Genomic DNA, 20,051 nt, shown 5'->3' on the forward strand with positions numbered 1-20,051 from the left:
AAGCTACCGTGAACAAATATCTGTTTCACTCCCTATTTTCAATTATTTGGAATATATACGTAAGAATAGAATTTTGGGGGGTATATACCTAGGAGTGGAATTCCTGCCAGCAATATACAAGTGTTCTAATTTTTCCACATCCTTGTAACACTTGTTATTTTCTGTATTTTAAAAAAATTATCATAGCTATTCTAGTAGGTGCAAAGTGGTACCTCATAGTTATTTTGATTTGTATTTCCCTAATAACTAGTAATTTCGAGCTTTGTTTGTGTGTGCTTATTGCCATTTATCTTCCTTGGAGAAATGTCTATTCATGTCCCTTGCCCATTTTAAAACTGAATTGTCTTTTTGTTGGTGAGTTTTAGGAGTTCTTTGTATATTCTGGCATATTAAACTATTATCATTATCATATACATAATTTGCAGATATTTTCTCCCATTTGTAGGTTGTCTTTTCATTTTCTTGATAGTGAAAACTTACCTTTTTAAGAAGAGCATTTAAATTTTTCTCTTTGGGAGACAAAGGTATGCAAGAGTAATTAAAATACTAATCATGACAGTAATTGAAAATGCTATGATGGAAATGGATTTTCCTCTCAACTGATTCCTTATTCTAATGTGGACTACATTAATTAATTTTATTTCTTGTAGATATAAATGAAAGCTCATTTTAGAGATATCTCCATAATAAAGTTTTCAGACTAAAAAGGATGAAATTGAAGAAAAACTGAACATTTGTTTCATCTATAGAACAATTTTCTCACCTACACCTAAGAAATCATTTACATTATTGGATTCAGGTAATGTTGATTAGAATAGAATCTACTTTATTGGAGGAAGAAATTATGTAAGTTTAGTGGAAAGAGAACACAATAAGTCTGCAAATTTAAGGGGATATGTATGGGTTTGTAATATATTATAGAAAAAGAGGAAAGATAAAGTAATTGAAGAGTATCCTCATTCTTGGGAACACAACACTTAGATAAGCCAAGAAGACAGCTGAAATTTAACTAAATGCACAGAGCATATAACTGAAACCAAACTGTGCAAGCTCAACTCCTAGTTTCCTTGCTATGAAACTTTCTCCTCATATTTATGATATTATAAGAAAAGCCCCAAGCACGTGCAGTGCCTGGAACTAGGGATGGAGCTAGATTAACCTTAGGGGGACTGGGGAGGAGTTCAGGGAGAGGCAAATATCAGAACCAAAGAACAAGCTCTTGTTGGAAGGAAAAAAGACGTTATATGGAGGCTGCATGATCAAGAGCTTCATTTTTATTTTTCTAAAGAAAACTTCATAAAATCCCTTTGGAAGCATAGAGAAAAGAATTAACTATGAAGTAATGTAAATTACATTAAAAAACTCAAAACAGACAGCTGATGAGTTATGAAAGTCTTCATAACATTGAGAATCAAAGTCTCTTCTCAGTGAAGTTTGGAAAGGTATACGTGCAACTAGACTTGACAGAATCACCGACATCTAGGGTTTTCAATCATCTCACAATGCAAGTATATCACAAGAGTGCACAGAGTGATAGTATCTTAATAGCATTGTCACTTGAAAAAAGAATGTAGCAGAACCTGACAATTTGCCATGGTATTTAAAGTTGGAGAAGTGTTTTTTTTTAAATGCTATTTTCTATATTAAATAAAGGAATGTTCCTTCTTAAATAATTCTTGTGTGTGAGTGTGTGTGTATATATAATCGGTCAAATAATGTTCCAGCTAAAGGTTGGATAAGAAATCATAACTTAATCCAGTCTATCATTGTTGGACATTTGGGTTGGTTCCAAGTCTTTGCTATTGTGAATAGTGCCGCAATAAATATACATGTGCATGTGTCTTTATAGCAGCATGATTTATAGTCCTTTGGGTATATACCCAGTAATGGGATGGCTGGGTCAAATGGTATTTCCAGTTCTAGATCCCTGAGGAATCGCCACACTGATTGTCACAATGGTTGAACTAGTTTACAGTCCCACCAACAGTGTAAAAGTGTTCCTATTTCTCCACATCCTCTCCAGCACCTGTTGTTTCCTGACTTTTTAATGATTGCCATTCTAACTGGTGTGAGATGGTATCTCATTGTGGTTTTGATTTGCATTTCTCTGATGGCCAGTGATGGTGAGCATTTTTTCATGTGTTTTTTGGCTGCATAAATGTCTTCTTTTGAGAAGCGTCTGTTCATGTCCTTCGCCCACTTTTTGATGGGGTTGTTTGTTTTTTTCTTGTAAATTTGTTTGAGTTCATTGTAGATTCTGGAAAATGTGGCACATATACACCATGGAATACTATGCAGCCATAAAAAAGGATGAGTTCATGTCCTTTGTAGGGACATGGATGAAATTGGAAATCATCATTCTCAGTAAACTATCGCAAGGACAAAAAACCAAACACCACATGTTCTCACTCATAGGTGAGAATTGAACAATGAGAACACATGGACACAGGAAGGGGAACATCACACACCGGGGACTGTTGTGGGGTGGGGGGAGGGGGGAGGGATAGCATTGGGAGATATACCTAATGCTAAATGACGAGTTAATGGGTGCAGCACACCAGCATGGCACATGTATACATATGTAACTAACCTGCACATTGTGCACATGTACCCTAAAACTTAAAGTATAATAATAATAAAAACAACAACAACAACAAATAATAAAATTCCATTGTAAAGCTCACACACACACACAAAAAGAAATCATAACTATCTAACACCTCATTCTTCAGGGGACCTCAGGGCAAAAGAGCATGACAACTCAAGAACTCAAGGTGAAAATACTTAGGGTAAAAATGCTTTGCATAGTTAAAATATATACCTAATCCAAACAGGTGGGAAAAGGATCTTATCCTTACCACCAAGGTCTGAGCCCAGCTAAGCCAGTCAAAATGTCTTGTTACAAAGTATGCATGTATATAGCAAGTGTGTATGTCATTTTTCATAAGAAATCCTAATATATTCCAGAATGCACGAATTTTTAAGCCTTGTTATCTGAGAGAAACAAGAATATTTTCACACAGTTGTGTGGTCACCAATAAAACCTAGGATAATCCTAGCAATTAAATTAAAATGCTGTCCTTGTATATGTGTGTGCATATGTGTATGTGACTTAATATCCCCCATTCTCTTTCACCTCCATGATGCTGCAGTATGTATGTAGCCCCCACTGCTCATTTTGTACTTCCTGGATTGTGTTCCAATAATGTTTTTGCTCTGAGATAACAGGGAAAGACCACATCCCTGTGAGCAGGCAGTGATTCCCTCCCTAACCCAGATTCTTATTTTGTGAAAGGGAGAGAGATAGTCCTGAGGCAAGAAGTTGATTTTGGGAAGACATATCTCTGGGTCTCACACCCTACTTGTCTGGACTTGAAGAAGTCAATTCAAGATTAAGAACACTCCTAGATGTTGGAGAACAGTATCTCATGACACTTTGAGACAAGACTAGGTGGGAACACTCTGGTGTAGGCCAAAGGTTGAAGAGAAATCAGAAGCCAGATTCATGAGCCAGGTTATCAAATTACACATTGCCAGCTCTGTCTCTTTCCTTTGTGTTTTCCCACAGTGTTTGGTAAACCTATTTTTAAATTGTCTTGGTGTATGGAATAATGCAAACTCCATGTGAGAAGGAATATTTGTGTGTTTTGTTAACTGCTGTATCCCCTGTGTCTAGAACAGGACTAGGCAGTAAATAAATATTTGATGAAGAATGAATGAGTTCCTTATGTCACTGGAAAATTAGGGGAAGTTCCTATATAGTCATAGTTAAGCATGTAATACTTGATCCATATTTTAGGGAAACAATGTTCCTGAGACCAGAGGGTGGGGACAGCACTACTGGTGAGAAACCTCAAGGAGAAATTCAATCTGGGAGGAAGGAATTGTGGCTGTTACATAAGCTATTCCCATCCTGTGGGGATTCTTCTTCCATCGTCAGTCTAGGGGAATCTGCCTTTGATGTGTCAAGGCAGCTTTGTGTTGGGAAGCAAGGCAAGGGCAGTAATGGCCAGGTCCTTAGAGATGCATTATGTAAGCATTTTCCATGGAACAAGTTACAAAAGAACAAGGGAAGAGAGCAGGGAAGCATTTAATTTTAGTCCCTGGGAGACTCAGGAGGCCTCAGATCTGTTTCCAGTCCTAATCTAGATTCTAGGGGGAAGAAAAGAGGCACTGTGTTAGCCCCTTCTCATGTGCTTTCTCATTGAATCCCATAGCAACACTTCACTTTATTGAAGACAAGTCTCATGCTGAAAGAGATCAAACAGCTGGTTTCAGGTGGTAGAGGTAGGGAAAGATTAAGCCTGGAATCAAACTTGGGGCTACTGAATTTCAGGGTCCACTTTTGCTACTCCAGATTCAATTATCTTTAGTCTGTCTACTCCAAATTCTACACTCAACATTTTGACCTTTTACTGTACTGATAACAGCAAAATAATTGTTTCAGCATATCAATATGCTGTTTCTGAATTATTATTTTGTGCTTGTATGAGGGATATGGGTGTGAACCTCTGCACTGAGAAAAATGCCTACTCATGATGAAAGATTAGGCAACAAAACCAAAAATAGACTGTTCAGAGAAGTGAATAGGTTGCTTTCAGTGTCAAGTTTAATTAGGAGTGATACCATCACTAACAAACTGCTTCTAAAAGGTATTTCCATAAGTTTACTCTTAGAAAAAAATCCAGAGAGGTTTTCCATGTGTCCATAAATGCCTTTGCTAGCCTGCGGTAATATTTTCTGTGTCTATCAAAGAATAATTCTAGGTAGAGCATATGTGTCCTAGGGCTATGTGCTTCTTTATATGACTGTTTCTGGGATGCTGTTGACTATACAAGACAAATCTACCACATGACTCATTAAACAGGAAGGACATATTATAATCTTCCTGTGGGTCTCTTTTTCACAGTTCATTTGTTTTCATCCAATCTGTTTTTTCCCCTATACCTGTCTCCTATCCTCTATTTTCACTTGCTTTAAACAGAGAAAGTATTTGGGAGACTGGATCTTAAGGATATTGAAGGAAAAGGCAATAGAGTATGTAATAACAATGCTATATAATCAGTAATTGCTGGCTCTAGAATAAAAATCAAGTTCCAAGGAAGCTGAGTTGAAAAAGTATATTATAATTGATACAAAGAATTAATTTGACTATGGATTTCACTCTGTCTCTAATCATGAAATACCCATAGGAATAAATTTGGGGTGAGGGTTGGTGGACATATTTATTGATGGTATGCTAGGAAGTACTTTACCTACGCTAACTTACAACAGCTCTGTGAAGTAGTTACTTTTATTCCCATTTTATAGTTGAGGAAACTGAGGATTTCTTAACTAAGAGATTAAAAATAATCTTCCCAATATCACACTACTAGAATTTGGCAGAGGTAGGGTACAAACCCTGGTGAGTCAGGTTCTAAACTTATGCTTTTTATTTTCATATGGAAGCACTTTTTTAAATAAATTGCATCTTTGGATTAATCATCAACAACTATGTGACAAGGCACCTTCTAAAATTAGCACATTATTTTTTTCTATGTACAGCAGAGATATTTAACTAGAACTTACTTGCTAATATCTTATTCTCTCTCTTCCTTTTGTCCTTTTATGTAGTTGTACTAAGTTCTCTTTCCATTATGAAATGTATTATACAGACAGAAGTGCATATAAAATGAATGTGTAAAATTACAGAATCATAACACAATGAATAACCATATACCCAGGTTAAGAAAAAAGAACATTACCAGCACCTTAGGTGTAATGTGTAAGCACTTTTCTGATCACAATCTTCTCTTTTCCCTAAAGAGGCCACACTTTCTTGGATATTACTCATTTCTTTGTGAATATTTATAGTTTTGGCACCCATGTATGTATCCCTAAACATATTTGATTGCACTTTGAGCAGACGAATCACAAAATAAATCTGGCATTATAGGAAAAGTCAATAGGTTCACAATTAGAGCAAGGCTCCCAAGAGAAGATAAACTAAACAGAGTTTCTGGGGCATATCTTGAATTCATCTTCCCCTCAATTTTGCAGGAACTTCTGGAGAAATTAATAGGAAAGGTGGTACATTAAAGTGGAAAAAATAGAGCTTCTTCCAGGTGGACATCTGGAAGAGCTGGAGCAAAACAAGAGACAGGACAAATAGAAAAAGTGAGTTTTGTATTTTCTACTTCAAGCCCACCATTGCATACCAACAGTTCTCAGGAACATATCTAAGAAAAACACTTTAGTTGAGCAACTCAGGTGATCAAACTTGAACCAGGTAGCAGCTTACAAGGAAAGTAAAAATTTCATTGGCACATGATCTGGACAAGACAAGTACAGAATGCTCACTTGGACATTTTGTCCTAGGTTTAAATGTAGGTATAGTGGTATCAGACCACATACTTCAGTTTCTCCCCACCACAAGGAAGACAGTTTGGAGTTTGAGTTTTGCCAACTTAGGAAGGTTTGGTAAGCATCTTAAGTTTTCCATTGATACCCCAGAATGATCACATCTTAGGGATATAAATTAATATCCAGAATGAAAAGATTTGCACTGAGGTTATGGGGAAAACCTAAATAGACCCTCCTGAATAAAGCATAAAGGCAAATCCCTACGTATTCAGTTAATCATTGCAAGAACAAAACCCAAAAACTTCTAGAGGAAGATATCAAAATTCAGTGTCTTACAACCTATCATCTACAATGTATAATATACAATAAAAATATCTAGACATGTGATGACATAGAAATATGTGACACACAGACCAAAGTCAGTCAGTAAAAAGAGAACTGCATAATTCATGAAGAGATTTAGAAATTGCTTAACAGAATAACATAAAACACCTAGAACTAAAAATATAATATATTAAGTAAAAATGTATTGCATCAGTGAATTTGAACATTGGTCAATAGAAATTATGCAAACTGAAGTGCGGAAAGAACTAAAAGAGACTCAGTGGCACGTGAGATGTTCTCAAGTCATCCAAAAATATATGAAATTAGAGTCCCAGTAAAAAAAGGGAGAGTGAGAATGGGGCAGAGAAATATTCGGGAAAAATATTGACTAAAAATATTCCAGTATTTGACCAAAAAACAGTAAACTACCAATCCAAGAAGTTTAACAAATCTCAAGCAAGATACTTATTCATTTAAAGAAAACTTCTATATCTTTTGCAAAATATTTTATAAAAGATGTGAACTCTTTTCATATCCAATATCTTTACCTTATGGGGGCAGGAGAGAAACAGTTCTAAATATTTATTCTAAATAAAAGATGATTTTATATTTTTATTTGTCAGATTAAGAGGATTTCCCAATCAAACAGTTCCATATTTTGAGCTCTGTCAGGAAACTTGGAGCTGGATATAGCAGAGGTACTTGTAGCAATTAAGTTATTGCTATCCTATCCTTCTTCAAAGAGCTTTTCTTCTGTTTTTTAGTGCTCCCCTCCCATATCGCATGTACGCTTTATGCTAAAAAGAACCTATAGCAGATGGGTTTTGGAGTTAACCAGACCTGAATAGGAATTTGCTCCTTAACCTTCCTCATTGTATGATTTGACCCCTCTGCACCTAAATTTCTTAATCTGTGAAATGAGGGTAATAAGAATACTCACATTATCTGCGTTACAGCATTGTTAGAGAATTTAATTATAAAATGCATGCAGAACCCATACATCCTGGCATGGAATGAGATCTCAGTTAATGTAGACTATTATTATTTAGTCACCTCAAATAATGCTTGGGACTAGCTGTCATATGAAATGCAAATTAAAAACAGTAAAGTCATCAAGTACCAAGGAAATACTTATCTAAAGATAAAGTAATATGGGGAATTTTGAAACTAATGAGAGATTACCAATCTTTGTCTCTGGAATAAATACTGGACCCACTTGTATGATGGTTTCAAATTTCCAGGCAATGGGAACAGTGCATTTAGTAGACACAACATTTGCTCATGGTATAATTAATAGAATGCGAATATAAACAGGTCCTCAGACCTCTTTGGTTAAGTTCATTCATTTTACTGCTAGTGAAATACAACAATTATGTGTATTCATAATGCACTGGATCTTTAAATTTCATAATTTTTGTTATTTTCCAGAATTCTGCAGTACTTCCTGTGGACCCTAATCCTTAGTCTCCAACTCACTTATTTTGAAAATGGCTAAATCAGAAGGAGGTAGAGCATCTGTAAAGTGGGAATAATAGCATCTTCCCAGCTTAACTCACAAGTTGTTATGAGGATTAAATTATGAAATATTTGGGGGAAAATATGTGCAAGTAGGAAACTGAATTCTCATTATTTGTCTCTGTAGCATTTCTTTTAACCAGCAAACAAAATTCTGGTATTTATACTCCTAGCTAATGAGGAAGTTCCTATTTTACAAAATAAAAAAAAATTATTTGGTTTTATTTGTAAAGAGAAATACAAGAAAGAGATTATCAGGCAGTATTTTTCCCTCTTGCCTTTTAAAAATAATATGACTTTGAAACAACTACTATTTAAAGTTTGGGTGTGAGGAACAGTACAATGTACACAGCCATTTGACCTTTCATTAGAATAGAAGTATCTTTTCTGGTGCCCAGAAAAAATGGTAAATAATAATAGCTCCATTATAATAAAAAGAAACCAAGCAGATAATGATCCCATTGTGCCAAGAGCTTTTATTCCTCTTTCCACATGTAAATGGATGGCTTCTTGATCCATCCTTTTTTCTTCTACCTTTCCAATATCCTCTTATACCCCCATTGAACAACACTGTGTGACATAAGAGAGATGTCAGACTTACTTACTTACTTACTTTCAGACATAGGCATTATTTGGCTAAGTGTTTGCCAACACCAAGATAAACCATCTTTTTCTGAGTTTGAGTTCTACAATTTATTAGATTTTAGAGGTGTCCTTTATGATTCATATCATTTCAGAGCAAAAAGCATTTTTTTAAAAAAGAAGAAATTATATTGAGAGCTTCGATGTGCCTATGGACTCCTAGTTTGATATATCTATCTCAGATCACACTTTTGAATGCCAACCCCATAGTACTATTTCAAATTCAACATATACAATGTTAAACTCATCCCTACCACCCATTCAAATATGCTCTTTTCCCTCTACTTCTTAATTCGGAATATTCTATTATTGTTTTAGTATTTCTCTTTTTTAAAAAATAATTGATTTTTTTCTTTAAAAATTTTTTATGGATATACAATTATACATCAGTACATGTAATATTTTGATACATGCATACAATGTGTAATGATCAAATCCTAAATAACCATTGATGGGTAAACATCTATCACCAAGAACATTTATCATTTTTAGTGTTGGGAACATTTCAAATCTTTTCTAGCTATTTCGAAATGTGCAACATATTGTTGTTAATAGTATTCTCTTAATGGAACCACCACAATTGCCTCTAATGGATCTTTCTTTCTCATTATCCCAATGCATTATGCACACTGTTCCATGGCTGATCTTCCTACAACATTAATCTAAGCATGTATAACTCCCCTGTTTTGGAAACCCTCAATGACTCTTTAATGCCCACAACAAGAAATCCAGTTTTCTTAGTGTGATACGCAGGACCCAGGTTCTGGTCTTCTTCCTATCAACTTTCCCAACCTCAAATCCCTGCCCATGCTCTATGCTTCATTTAGTAAATTACTTAAATTACCAAAACAGTATATTGTTCCATGTTTCTTGTCTTTGCACATGGTTTTCCCATTGCCTAGAATGCCTTTCCCATCTCTCACATCACCCACTTCAACATTCACCTGCCAAACTCTTACTCATCCTTCCAGATCCAACTCGTTTTTTTTTTCATTGTGAAGCTGTCTCTAATGTACCAGAAAAGAAAACTCCCTCCTCTGAGCCACCTTAATAGTCAAACATCCTTCTATTATTGCTCTTAATACATTGAATTCTAATACGTTTTCACATGATTGTTTCCTCCCTTTAGTCTCAGGGAAAGAAATGTATTATTTGTATCACTTTCTCAGTATGTAGCCAGCATACGGAATAGAGGAAGTCTGCAAGTCAGCACGTATTTGTTGAATAAGCAAGCAAATGAAAATTTTAAAAACTGACTTACAATTAGTAGGCCGGGCCCGGTGACGCACGCCTGTAATCCCAGCTACTCGGGAGGCTGAGGCAGGGGAATTGCTTGAATCCGGGAGACGGAGGTTGCAGTGAGCCAAGATCGCACCATTGCACTCCAGCCTGGGTGACAGAGCAAGACACTGTCTCAAAAAAAAAAAAAAAAAAAAAAAGTCTTACATTAGTAAAACATTTTTATATACATGTTTCCTATAATTCTTACTAGAACCCTGGCATGTCAGTAGCCATAATCATTGTTATGGAACAGTTGAAGAAAAGACTGACACTACTAATACATCCATGTAAAAGGAGTTATCTTAAAACCAAAGGTCTAAAGGTCCAGTGAATGGGTACCCAAATTGTGGCTGACATGGCTCATTGAGTAATTTATTATGCTAAAGTAGCTGTTGCTTACCTCAGGTTTGACTTTACAAGGAAATCTGTGTATGTGCTGCAGGAAGATATATATTTTTTCTCAATTATTAAGAGATTACTAGCAGCCTGAGGTAATGTTTCCTCCAATTCCCAGAATTTAGATCCCGCTTTATTGACATTTCTTGTTCACTATTCATTTTCCCCTACTGTCTGTGACCATTTGAGGATAAGTATTAATATTATGCCATTTTCATGTTTGTTTCCCCAACACTAAGTGCCTGGTATTTAGTAGGCTCTAATAAAATGTTTCTAGAAAAAAAGAAAAGAGGAGAATGAGGGAGGCAGGAAGGTAAAAAAGGGAAAGGAAGGGAAGGAAAAGAAGAGAAAGAAAGCAGTCACATCTGCTTGCAAAAGTAAGCAATGTAAAAATTATTCCCATTTTTTCAGACAAGGAAACAAAAGAAGAAAAGAAGCACCCAAGACCACCCATGTACTGGTTCAGTGGTAAAGCTGAGACCACACTCAATTATCCAGTCTTGGAGTCTGCGGAGCACAGATTCCAGCATCTGGGAAAGAGCAGGCACTCACACATTGGTGTTTCCCTTCTTTCTTCCCAATGAGCCTCTCTGCCCTCTCATAAGGAATTGTGTAGAGAGGTATTTTTCTAATTATTCACTTAGTAAAATGGAGCTTCTTAAGTATACTCAGAGAAACTAACAAAAGAAATGCCTTAATCATAGTATCATTTAACAAATTCTTTCTGGTTTTCTGGTTCTTCCTCCATTACAAAATTCCATCCTTGACTGATAATACCGAGGACAGAAAAGTCCTAAAATTAATAAGCTGAAAATTGTGGGAAGTCAGTGGAATATATTTCAACGAAAGCAATTTGTAGGAAATGAAAGCTAGGTTACCTCTTTCTCTGGCTGTTACTCTTTTGAACAATTAAAAACTTTCATATTTAAATTATGGAGAATATTGAAATTATGTTTCAACTATACTTAGAGACCACATTTTCTTCTCAGACACATTTGCCCACAACTTTCACATCCCATTTTACAACCTAGAAACATGCCCCTTCTCTGGGCTCCCATAGAACCCTCTAACAACACATTTATTACATTGTCATAATCTTTTAAACTATTGATTTCTCCCACTAGTTTTTAGTCCCTTGAGAGCAGGAACATACAGAGCACTATAAGATATTTGTTTGTATCAATGTGAGTCATATGTGAATATTAAACTATTTAATTTTTGTGATAAAATTACTTTCTTACTATAAAATATCTCTCTAAAATCCTAATTTCCTTCTGGACTATAGCTCTCTTATATCATAGTTCTAAGAGACTATATGAATGCATGAGGAACACAAATTCAAGAGTGAGTTGGATGATTCCAACCATGTCATTCCACTTTGGAACCTACAACACCTGGTGTGTAAGGTTTGGCCAAATAAGACTTCTGCACTTTAAAAGGCTTCATGGAACTAAGTGACCAGGAATCAACTACCAGCCACAGTGATTAGTTAAGGGAAGAGCTTGAAGCCTCAGTTAGTGCAAACAGAGAAAATCATGGGAGTTTTATTGGGACAATTGTTGAAAGAGAAGCTCTCTTCCTGCAGATGTTGCTGAGGTTGGCACATACTCTGAAAGTTCCAGCCATTATGAAGCAGGGAGGGATCTGCCTAACAATAGAGCCAACAGTGAGTAAGAGAGAGAGTAGTAATGAAATTGCCTGAACCCTTGGATGCAGCCAAACATGATTTCTCAGTTACAGAAGCCAACACATTCTCCTTGTTGCTTAAGCTGTTTAAGTTTCTGTAACTGTCATCTGAAGATAAATGGCTAACAAAGGTATGGCTTTGTCAAGATCTATGAAATGAATTGAATAGTATTAAATTCCATCAGCCAAAATCTCTTGTCAGTTACTAAATATTGTTTCACCATGTTTTTCTTGACTATATTCCATTTAAGTCTACAAACCCATTATTGCACATCTACTATTCATGACCTCAACTCTAAAATAACCATCCTGACCAACTAGAAATAACCTTCCCTTTCCCTAAAATCTTAAAAAACTTTATTTGTAAGAAAACATTAAGATACTTTCAACTGTCTAAATAATTAGATAGTTGTCTTATATGGACCAACTTACCATAACTCAGCCAACTTTTTAAACTACTGCTTTACACCCTAAGATTTGTTTTATTAATTAATTAATTTCTAGAGATGGGATCTTGATGCATTGCCCAGGCTGAATTTGAACTCCTGGGCTCAAGCAATTCTCTTGCCTCAGCTTTCTGAGAATCTGAGACTATAAGTGCAGGCCATCATACCCACTTGAATTTTCCCCTGAATGACGAATAGATGAAACATCAGACTTTTTATTTATTTCAATTATTTTTTACTGGAATTACCAAATCAAAATTTTAAAATCAGTATTTCAATGTCATCATTGTATTAGTATTGTAATTATTCATTCTATTTATTAATTTTAGTTTTACTTGTGACTTAAATGTAATTTCATTGTCTATATATGAGTTTCTTTGACTTTATTTATGTGTTTATGAATAGTTTGTGATTTCCCAAAATACCAAACTATTTATGGGAAATAAGTAACAAACAATTGCATAGTTTCATCTAGCTTTTTTGCAGTTCCTATTTTGAAGAACTTAGATGGATTATTTTACTCTTTTGGTTGTAACTATATTAGAGCTAGATTATCTGAAAAGTAAATCTTACAGTGAAAATCCCTTAATGCCTATATTATTTATATTATTTGCTCCATTATATCAATCCAGACTCATTTCTAGCAACTCCCTGCCTCAAACCTTACACTCAGAAAACACTAAACCACTTGCATTTCCTAGAACATAATGTTGTTATGCTTTATTTGTCTTTGGACATATTCTCCCTTCTATTTGAAATGACTTTCTATCTTTTGTCAATCAGGGAAATTCTTATCTATCTCTCAAGCCTAAATTGAGCTATTATTCTCTCATTGAAACCTCCCAGGCACCCCCTTACTTTCCAAAGCAAAAATGATCATTCCTTCCTCTCTGATAGCACTGAATCTATGTCTCATTATTAAACTTGGCCCTGCTGAATTATTTATTTGACTGTCTCTTCAACTAAAACATGAGCTCTTTTAAAGTAAGGGGACCAGATCCCATGGATTATTGCATATCCAGAGGCTAGAATGTACTTGCTAATGTAGTAAATAATTTATGTTTGATGAATGAATACATGAATTCATGTAGGTAGCAACAGTGATTTATGTATGTTTGATTAATTTAACAATCATTTCATTTTAATAAAATGTCTTTTATATTAATCAATGTCCTAATTTTATTTTTATAGAAAATTTTTAAACACAAAAATGAGATCTCTGCACAAATTTTAAGTAAATTTGGGGTTTCTATGGCAGAGTTTGAACTAAAATTCATTAGCTAAGGTTCTAATTGAGCATGGCATTCTTCTTGTTGAAAAATTTAAATGACATGTTAATAGGTACTATCAGTGGTATGGCAGTGTAAAAAGGTCAAGTATTATTTCCAAAAGCAATTAACATATAAGACATATTGGCCAGACACAGTGGCTCACGCCTGTAATCCCAGCACTTTGGGAGGCCGAGATGGGTGGATTATCCGAGGTCAGGAGTTCGAGACCAGCCTAGCCAACATGATGAATCCCTGTCTCTATTAAAAATACAATAATTAGCTGGGCATTATGGCACACACCTGTAATCCCAGCTAGTCTGGAGGCTGAGGCAGGAGAATCACTTGAACCCGGGAGGCGGAGGCTGCAGCGAGCTGAGATTGCACCACTGCACTCCAGCCTGGACAATAGAGTGAGACTCCGTCTCAAAGAAAACAAAAACAAAAACAAACAAACAAAAAACAACCATCCATAGCCAACACGTACCCTCTAATAAGAAAAGAAAGACAAACCAAATAGAAGATAAGCAAGATCTTGAATAAACAATTCACACAAGAAATATAAATGGTTATACTTCTTAATATAAATTCCTTCCTACTAGGGAGGTGGAGGTTGCAGTGAGCCAAGATTGCATCACTGCACTCTAACCTGGGGAACAGAGTGAGACTCTGTCCCAAAAAAAGAAAGAGACACATTTTGGCATAAGAAATACTTTCAGCTTATAGGAAGATGTACAATAACTTCTCACACTGCAGAGATAAAATAACAAAAGAATCCATATTTTAAGCCATGGCTGCTAGAAAAATGACAAACTTACAGGTTTCATTAGAGGTCACAAAAATAGAAGATTCTCAGAATCAAAAGACATTAAAATAGAAAATGTAAAAATCTCTGTTTCATCAATTACATAGATGATTGAAATAAAAGATAATGTGCTTTCATTAAGATCCGTCAGACAGACCCTATTAAAAGGCAGAACCCACATCCACTTTCTATTCCATTGGAAGAAATTAAGATGTTAGATTTACCAGGTTTTATATCTGATTCTATATGATTCAGAAACCTTCCCCCCTACCCCCACCCCGAGATGGAGTTTCATTCCTGTTACCCAGGCTGGACTGTAATGGCGTGATCTCAGCACGCTGCAATCTCAGTTTCCCAGGTTCAAGAGATTGTCCAGCCTCAGCCTCTTGAGTAGCTGGGATTACAGGCATGTGCCACCATGCCAGGCTAATTTTTAGTAGAGACGGGGTTTCACCATGTTGGCCAGGATGGTCTCAAACTCCTGACCTCAGATGATCCACCCACCTCAGCCTCCCAAAGTGCTGGGATTACAGGGGTGAGCCACCGCACCTGGCCCAGAAACATTCATATTGCCCTTATTATTGAGTACACACAACTAGTAGCTTTCTTGTGGTAGTCACTTGTCATTTCAGAAAATGTCAACATATTTAGAACATTTATCATTTTGTGAAAGAAAACTTGGAAACATTTTTCACAATCAAAAAACAAACTTTGCCACACCTGTGAACCTCTTGAGGTATAAAATATTTTCAGTCATTTCCTGTCTCATAATAAAGTATCATTAAATGGTACAATTTAAGGAGAAATAGAAAATTTGAAGAGGCAAATAAATATTAAAAGGAATTATAATAGTAGACAATTTCCTCCTCACCTCATCCCTGTAATTAACTTATTATTAAATTCTGTTGACCTAATTGGCTATCCATCTGGAAAAAAGCAAAACTAAATTTCTAATTCCTTTTGATATTTAAATATATGAAGTAGAACCATACAAATATTATAATAAAAATTAGAAGACTGCATAAATTGGGGATGGAAAGAAATTGGGGATAAAAATAAGAAATATAAAAATCTATAAAGGACTAGATAAATATAACTAGTTACATAAAAATATTAAATGTTTTCAGGGTGAAGATATTATAATCAATAAAAGAGGATAAGCAGGAAATAGAAGAAAATTGTTTCATATCTAAGAGCCAACAGGTTAATACAAAAGAGCCTCTAAAAATTATTGTCTTTAAAAAAATAAATCAATGGGAAAATGGACAAAGGATATAAGCATGTAATTAAAAAAAGAGAAAATTCAAGTGCCCAGTAAACTTAAGAAAAGATGTTTAACACGTTGTTACATAACCTGGTCATTAAAAATAAAAATATGCATTTCTTCTGCTATTTAACTTTTGGTAATCTCTTCTACATAAATAACAATAGTACATGTATAGACTGGATTGTTAATTGAAGCATTGTGGATAGTGAGAAAAAACCAACTGGACACAGAGTGACTGTTTAAGAACAGGGGATTGGTTAAATAATGGTAGTAAAACCATACTATGACATATTATTTAGTTCTTAAAAATAACAAGCTAGATTTCTATCTATTGATTGGAGGAATATTCACAATGTACTATGAAGTGAGAAAAGTAAATTTCAAAATTTGTATAATATGATTCCATTAACAACAAACAAAGAAATTTTTTATACCTATTCTTGTGTGTATTTATATGAGCATAGAGAAAAGTAGGAGGAGTACATATAGGCTATAAAGATTGGTTACTACATAGGAATAAAAAGAGGGTTGATGAAGGTGAGAGTCAGAAGCTGTATGTATGTAAAGATTACTATTTCTTACTTTTTATATGTTAAATTGTTCCACTGTTTGAAATTAGTGTATTACTTTTGTGATTAAGAAAAATAATCAAATGAAAAGATGTCATGGGTCTGTATAAGCCATTCCAAATAAACATCGGTTAGAAAGGAACTTATAAATTTTGTAGAACAATCCAAAAACTTGCAATCCAATGAACAATCCAGAATACAAACAATTTTCTGTTAAAAGTATCTGGGCTTAGGTTAATTTTTATTTCCAACAAAGGTTGGGGCCAAAGTAAAGTTGGTTTGTTGTCAATGAATACCACTGGGCTTTAGTTGAATCTACAAATAAGTGGAGTAGATTAATATATCCTTTCTCTGATATTCTAGGCTGATATTCTATTCTGATATTCTTCAAGGTTTCCATAAAAATTTAATTCAGCAAATATGCAGTCAACATGTATTATATGATTGCAGTGTGCTAGGTAATAGTCATGTACATATGGATAAGATTTGACATTCACCCTCAAGAAACTCAGTCCACCAGAGGGAAAAGTAGGCACTTAACTCCACACATTGCAATTATGAATTATACAGGAAGGCACAGAAACATAATTATGAAAAAGGTAGGTTTCTGGAAGATGTGAACTGGCTGTCAAGGATTAGCAGGAGTTTGTGAAGCAAATTAATATTTCAGGCTGAAGGACTGACTAGAACATACAGAGACAACAGAAGAGAATTTTCCGTGTATGTCTGCAGAAAGATGAGTAGCTGAGTGTAATTACAATACAGGATACGTGGAAAGTATCAAAATATGAAGCTGGAAAGCTGGTTCATTAGGGCTGCTTGTGCCAAGGAATTTGCATGATAGCCTACAAGTGAGTGGTTCTCAAACTTCTGTGAACACAATAACATCTTGGGAATACTTATTACAACTCAGATTCCTAGAACCCAGCCCTATGAGACCCAGGAATCTGTATTTTAATATCAGGTGATATTGGGAAAAATGCTATAAACCCAGTGAAATCATTAAGATTTTAAATTAGAGTTGATTATCATACCTGTTTTAGGTGACTAACTCTGATGCCAGTGTGGAGAGTGGATTAGAATTGGAGTCTGGGGGCTGGGAGACTGAGTTCGCATATTCACATGCCATTACCAATGCACAGTTGAAAGATGATGAAAACATAAATTAGGGCACCAGCAGCAATAGAGATAGACACTTGGGGCGGGGCAAGTTTTCAAAGACATTGGAAGTTGAATGAGCAAGATTGTCGACCAACTGAAAATTGGTGAGAGGCAGGGTGGAGAGAAAAAGAATGAGAAACAAAACCAAAAAACCCCAAAGATTCCACACTCCTGGGACAAGACGTTGTTCTGAGGCTCTGTAGTGAGTAACCACCCAAACAGGAATAAAAAGCATTAATAAATCAATGACAACTTTCTTCAGTGAATACACTTCTGAAAGCCAGCCAGCCTGACCTGAAGAAGTATGCCTCTACAGCTGGCTTCAGCCACTCCCACTCCTGAAAGTCTTTCAAACTCTGAAAGCTATGCCTCCTCAAAAGTCTGTCAATTTCTCCCCATGCCTTTTCCAAATGTTGGCTTTGCTAAGGGAAACTTCCCTGCTACCATCATTCTCCCTGATTTAAGAAAGTAACAAATTCATTTATTGTTTTAGTTATTGTATGATGATCTTGTCCTTTGACAGGAAGAAGTCAATGTAGAAAAAAAAAGGAAACTAACACATGTTTAGTGATGGCTATATGTTAGACATTTTACCAGATGCTTTCATTTTAATCTTGATTTATTTATTTTCTAAAACTCTTTGAAGTATTATTCTACTATTTTGCACATGAGGAAATGGAGGCTTGAGAAAAGAAACTCATACAAAATCATAAAACTAATCTGATTTTGATCCAGAATTCGATCCCAGGACTTCTGACTCCAAGTCTTGTGTTTTTCCTAGATTTTAGTTTAATGAACATTAACTGAGAGAGTAAGTCAGGAAGAAAAGCAGATTTCAGGAGATAGAGTTTTATAATAGACAGGTTAAAGTTGGAGACTGCTAAAGGATATTGAAGAGGAAATGGGCAATAAACAGTTGGAAATATAGATGAAACTCACTGGAGAAGTTGGGACAAGAATGATATGTTTAGGATAAATTACATCCTATGCCGATGCAAGATTAAATGATAGACATTTAAGGTGCTATTGGAGGAGAAATAATGACAGAAAGGGAGGGGGGTAAATCATTATTTAAGGAGAGCACAAAAAATATATACTTACATAAGAAGACAGACAAAGAAAGTTTTAGTAATGGAGGATGTGATTGACAATGCTGAATGTTGAAAGTAAAACAAGATGAGATATTTATGCAGTTACTGGATCCAATAGCTACATCTTCTTTGATTTCGATCAGAGTAGTTTCATTCAAGTGACAGGAATATAGACCAATGAATTGAAGAGCAAATGAGTGGGAAAAGGGAAGAGATAGACTTTTCAGCTCCCAGTAGTGAAGGAGAAATTAAAGCAGAAAGTGGCTGAAGGGAAAAACAGAATTGAGGTATCTTTTGTTGCTGTTTTTAGGATAGGAAAAACTTTAGCATACTTGTAAGCAAAAGGGAGGGAATCAGTGAAAAAGGTGATTTAGAATTAGGTGAGAGGAGAGGGAGGGATTAAGCTTTTGTGTGAACACCTTTTCCTCTAAGACATGAAGATAAAAGGAGAAGGTGGGTGAAGTGATGGATAGGTTTTTCAGTAGAGAAAAAAAATTAAGGGATCGTCTTACTGTTAATAAAGACAATTATCTATACATAAACTTTCTTTTATTTAATCATTTTTCTCAAGGCAATATATATTTTGAGTTTTAAAATAAAACATATTTGTGTCAGTATATTAGAGTGGTAAATCATTTCAGAAAAACTAGAAAGCATGGAGAATGGCAAATAGGATTAAGACAATAGGAATTTGAGACCATATATATGTACATATATGTGTATGTGTATATATGTATATATATATGTGTGTCTGTGTGTGTGTGTGTATATTATATATATCGAGATAAGTTTTGTGTACAGGAGCCAAGAACTTGTGAATACAATGATAATAATTATTCCAACATTCATTATGATTTTGGACCAATTCCTTAATTTCTCCACCCCTGAGGATTTACAGCCTAATGATTAGCTTTCCCAACTATAAAATTATGGGGCTTGTCAAGTATTATACAGCTAATAGTTGAATGGTAATATTTGCCTATCTGCCTCAAGAGTAAAATGAAAGAATTAATTATTCAGAGTTTGTGGACACATACAGTGATGAATCTAAAAGGAGCAAAGGGAGAGAAATTTATAAAGAAACGTTCTTTATCTGAATATATTAATGGTTTTTGAATATATATTGCTTCCACTAAATCCATTTACTCTTTCACATTTCTTCACTTTATTTTATTCAGGTGTCTGTGCCTTACAATAAAAGGGGAGAGGGGTTTTGTTAAAATTTTCATTGCAATTTACTTTTCCCAATTTCACTGCA

General features: G+C 35.1%; 1 long non-coding RNA gene across 2 annotated transcripts in view; it reads right to left on the minus strand.

Annotated features, from left to right (window-relative positions):
* Positions 1-9,777: 9,777 nt before the first annotated feature.
* Positions 9,778-20,051, minus strand: part of LOC130541389 (uncharacterized) — a 195,717-nt gene continuing 185,443 nt past the window's right edge. Inside the window, exon 3 of one of the 2 annotated variants that reach the window (XR_010111477.1) lies at positions 9,778-10,232. This is a non-coding gene — a long non-coding RNA (uncharacterized LOC130541389). Of the gene's footprint in view, positions 10,237-20,051 lie in introns of both variants that reach the window. The other variant, XR_010111478.1, reaches the window with a different exon arrangement.

Source organism: Pan paniscus, chromosome 2 (genome assembly GCF_029289425.2).
Source record: "Pan paniscus chromosome 2, NHGRI_mPanPan1-v2.0_pri, whole genome shotgun sequence".
Lineage (NCBI taxonomy): Eukaryota > Metazoa > Chordata > Mammalia > Primates > Hominidae > Pan > Pan paniscus.